At 42.3% G+C, this 5,015-nt stretch overlaps 1 long non-coding RNA gene across 1 annotated transcript; it reads left to right on the forward strand.

Annotated features, from left to right (window-relative positions):
• Positions 1–725: 725 nt before the first annotated feature.
• Positions 726–2,941, forward strand: LOC114593375 (uncharacterized). The gene is made up of 3 exons (XR_003705662.2): positions 726–947; positions 1,997–2,123; positions 2,240–2,941. It is a non-coding gene; the product is annotated as an uncharacterized LOC114593375 (long non-coding RNA).
• Positions 2,942–5,015: the final 2,074 nt, after the last annotated feature.

A 5,015-nucleotide genomic window follows, 5' to 3' on the forward strand; every position in this document is an offset into this window, starting at 1 on the left:
AACGTGTCCAGAGGAGGGCAACCAAAATGGTCAAAGGCCTGGAAATGATGCCTTATGAGGAACGGCTAAGGGAGCTGGGCATGTATAACCTGGAGAAGAGGAGGTTAAGGGGTGATATGATAGCCATGTTCAAATATATAAAAGGATATCATATAGAGGAGGGAGAAAGGTTGTTTTCTGCTGCTCCAGAGAAGCGGACATGGAGCAATGGATCCAAACTACAAGAAAGAAGATTACACCTAAACATTAGGAAGAACTTCCTAACAGTAAGAGCTGTCCAACAGTGGAATTTGCTGCCAAGGAGTGTGGTGGAGTCTCCGTCTTTGGAGGTCTTTAAGCAGAGGCTTGACAACCATATGTCGGGAGTGCTCTGATGGTGTTTCCTGCTTGGCAGGGGGTTGGACTCGATGGCCCTTGTGGTCTCTTCCAACTCTATGATTCTATGATTCTATAAGCACTGTTGCTTATGTAGGTTTTATTTTATTTGTTTTGTATCTTACATTTTGGAAATGTACATCCAGGTTTTATTCCCTTTAAATTTGGGGGGGGGGGCCCAAGGGGGCCTAAACTATAGCTTGTTAAGCTTATACGTAAATCCAGCACTGCACACACACACACAACTCACACCAATTGCTGAAATGTCACAGAAAGCAAGGCCTGAGCAACACTGTAACTCTCTTGTTCTAGCCTGGATGAAGCCCTGAACAATACTCCTCTTAAGGAGTGGGAACATTTTGTTGCAGCCCCCCACACACATGCTCAGATTTCAATGCTACTGTTCCCAGCAGAGAATACGCAAAAGCCACCTGACGTTCTCCCACAATACTCCTCCTTCGTCATTCCCTCTCTTCCCCATTTTCTGGAAACACTGAGGCTCCGGAAGCTCTGAGATTCAGCCATGAAGACCACCTTCCTTCTGTCTTTTGTTATCGTCCTTCTATTGCCAGGTAAGATGTTTGGGGACCACCCGTCTTCAGCCTACAGGTGGGAGAGCAGGAAACATCAACCCAGTGGGGTGTGAGGATTCTTTGCTGTTTTAATTGCATAGTCCGAGAAATATATTCATAGAGTTGGAAAGGAGCCACAAGAGTCATCTAAGTCCAGCCCACAGCTATGCTGAAGCCACAGGTAAAGAATCTCTGACAGGTGGCCATCCAAGCTCTGTTTATAAACCTTCACTGAAGGGGAGTCCACCCATTCTGAGGGAGTCTGTTCCACTGCAGAACAGCTCTTACCATCAGAAAGTTCTTCCTAATGCTCAGCCAGAGTTTCCTTTCTTGTAACTTGAAGCCGGTGGTTTGAGTAACTTGGTTCTTGTAACTTAAAGCCATTGGTTTGAGTCCTACCACCCAGGGCAGGAGAAAACAAGCTTGCTCCATTTCCCATGGAACAGTCCTTTAGAGATTTGGACAGTGTATTGCTTCTCAGACTTATCTTCTCCAGGCTAAACATACCCAACTCACTCAGCCCTTCCTCAGATAAAGGCCTTGGCGCACTATACCTGAAGGAGCATCTCCACCCCCATCATTCTGCCCAGGCGCTGAGGTCCAGTGCCGAGGGTCTTCAGGAAGTTCCCTCATTGCAAGAAGCAAAGTTACAGGGAACCAGGCAGAGGGCCCTCCCATCAGATGTCAAAGAGATAAACAACTATCTAACATTTATAAGACATCTGAAGGCAGCCCTGTTCAGGGAAGTTTTTAATGTGTGTCATTCTAATGTATTTTTAATCTTTGTTGGAAGCCACCCAGAGTGGCTGGGGAAACCCAGCCAGATGGGAGAGGTACGAATAATATATTATTATTATTATTATTATTATTATTATTATTATTATTATTAGGCCTGGTTTCCAGGCTGAACTAGATGGACTAGATGACCCTTGGGGCTCCCCTTTCTACTCTACCGCTCTATGATTCCATGACAATATTGGAATAGTGTTTCAGATTTGAAGGTCTGCCCTTAATCACAATGTTCCTCTTGTTTCTTCAAACACCCCCAGGGTTAAACCAGGCCAGGAGTAAAAAATGTACAGATGGAGTATGCAGAAATCTTAAGGAGTGTTACAGGGAGGAAAAGTTGTGGGGACCATGCCCTCAGGATCCATCCCAGATCTACTGCTGCTTTTGGTAAGCTGCCTCCCTCCCTCTTCACGAACAGCAAGCCTATCATATTGTGGGGGGGCGAATGAATCCTAACCTCTCATATTTCAGAATATCTTCACCCTGTTTACCTGTTCCCTTAGGGTAGGCATCAATTATCCACCCAGGAGAAGATTCGGACGTTTCTGAATCCTGAAGCAATTTTCCTGTGACACAGGATCTTTCTTCATCGCCACTCCCAGAAGCCTTGTGCATTTGAGCTTGTCAGCTAGTCAACCTTCCCAAAAGGGAACAACACCTTCTTGTCTAACAGAAATCTTGCATTTTCTTCTTCTAATAAAAGCAATGCAGTTGGGCATATGAACCAGTGGTGTGTGCTGATTTCCATAAAGGGAGAAGGAAGTCTCCTATCTCTGAAAAACAAACACTTGCTACCTTTTGTAAAAATGACTGCTTCGCCCACCTTACCCTAGTCCCTATGAACTCCAGAACATAAATAACTTTTTGGCTGCATGAATGGGGGGGATATGTACAGGCTGTTCTAGCAAAGACGCTTCTCTTCTGTGCCAAGGACAGCTCAGACTTGCAGCCTGCAGAAAGGAAGCAAATCTGCACATATCACATAAAGTGGCTTATTTGGCATCTCATTTGCAAGGGGGAGAAGGGGGGTTCTGTTCTCATTTAGGGGTGAAACTGCCTAATATGCACTCATCAGCCCTGTTCAGGGAAGTTTTTAACGTGTGATATTTTACTGTATTTTTGGTTTTTATGGAAGCCGCCCAGAGTGGCTGGGGAGGCCCAGCCAGATGGGCGGGGTATAAATAATAAATTATTATTATTATTATTATTATTATTATTATTATTATTATTATTATCATCATCATCATCATCATCATTATCATCATCAGAACAATGTGTGGAACAAAACACAGCCATCCTTTGAAATTCACACTGCTCTGAATTTTGCATTGCAGTTTTCCAGCTGAGAAACACATACAAAAAATGGATATACTGGAATCTCGTGTGCATAAAAATGCATTTATCTGTGAAATAGATAGATACATAAACTTTATTCGCATTAGCCAATGGCCATAGCAACATAAAACAAGCAATATATACAAATAAAATATATACAAATAAAAAGGACAGCAATTGGTAAAAATGGCAATCAAATGGCCAAGATTATCGTTCAGATAGTGGCCCTTAATCTCATTGCACCTTCGATAAACCTAGCAACCTTTGCTGTTGTCTGATCATTTTGATCTGATAAAAGAAAGAACAATGTGGCCTCAGACGGGCGGCCTGGGATGGTAAGTAAGAGTGGGGTGATGATCTTATTCCTCAGATCTTTATAAAGGACAGGAGAATATGAGCCACTGTTTCCAGATTGCCATCTCCACAGGGGCAGAGTCGTTTCTCAGTTGGAATCTTTTGGTATCTGCCCTCAAGTACGGCAGAGGGCATCACATCCAATCTGGCCAGTGTGAAGGCACGTCTGTATTTTGGGATAGTTAATAGGATAGTTAATTTATACAGATATGGTGCCAGGGAATCAAACTGAGAAGGGGGGGAGGCATACCAAGGACAGAATTTCTTTATAATGGCCAGTTGTTCTAAGTCCTTCAGGTTTGGGGAATGTGCAAATTTATTTAAACTCAGTTGACAAATTTATCTGTAAACGGAAGACGATTAACTAAGAATTCTGTAATTGGTAGACAAACGTTTTAAACAAGCAAATAATCAGATCACACACTAAGTTATCCTGCCTCTTAGTAAGCTTAGACCATTTTTTCAAGCATTTACTGTTTTGGACAGAACTTCTTGAGCAAATTACTACAAAGAAAAACTGCCACACCAATGGTGGAGTGTGCTTCTATGCCGAATACCCTAGTAATGCAAAGAAGATTGGAACATGCAGCGACAGCAGTAATCTTTGCTGCAAACATTGAGTAACAGAACTATAAGAAAATTCTATCCATTTGACTAAACTGTCTTCTTTTTCCTTTATATTTCTCTGTATAGACGACATGAGAATCCAGATGGGCTTTGATATGGGAAAATTCGCAGCATATCTGCCACTATTTAGAATGCAGTGTTGAGAACAAAATTCAGCTTTCCGAGAAATAGAGTCCTTATGTAGGTTCTCTATCGGTTCTCTTTGTGAAGGCAGCCTCTATCGTTTTTAACGTTTGATGTTTTATTATGTTTTTATTTGTGTTGGACGCTGCCCAGAGCGGCTGAGGCACACATCGATGGATTCCTCGCATCCTGCTTTCTTTCCTCCAATAAAAACTTATTTTAGCATTTGGGGTGATTTGATTTTTTCTTTTAAAGACTACTTTATGCTGCGGGTAGTGAAAGTACTGGTGAGATACTCCCTCGCAGGTTGTTTTATTCTGTCAGAATATTTCTCAGTATCTGAATTGTACTTTAGTTGTAAATATAATTTTTGTCAACCCAGGATGTATACACTAATGCTAAGCAATCCCGAAGTTATAGCTGAAAGCGTGTGGGCAACATCCACTAAAAGTTGCTTTGGCCAAGAGCAAGGTTTCATGGCCACGTCTAATTGACTCCTCTAACAAAAGCCAGCCAGAACTATGCAATAGTTGCATTGAATGTTTGCCCATAGTAGGCATGATTTATGTAGGGGAGAGAACCTAGATTGTCTCAATGCAGAAATCCATCCGATGTATTTAAGCACAAAGTGCACATAGCCTTTTGCATTCCGAAAACAGAGTACTGAGTAACTGCACGTATTGCAAAATTAGCAACAAACTCTGCAGAGAGATTTTTGACAGAGAAGGCAGGACCTCTAGTGGCTATGTGTGCTATGTGTGCCCATATTCTCTAAAGGGTTAGATGGAGGGGCTTGGCAGTTACCGTATTTTTCGCTCTATAAGACGCACCTAGTTTTTG

The sequence above is a fragment of the Podarcis muralis genome, chromosome 3 (genome assembly GCF_964188315.1).
Source record: "Podarcis muralis chromosome 3, rPodMur119.hap1.1, whole genome shotgun sequence".
In the NCBI taxonomy this organism is placed as follows: Eukaryota; Metazoa; Chordata; class Lepidosauria; order Squamata; family Lacertidae; genus Podarcis; species Podarcis muralis.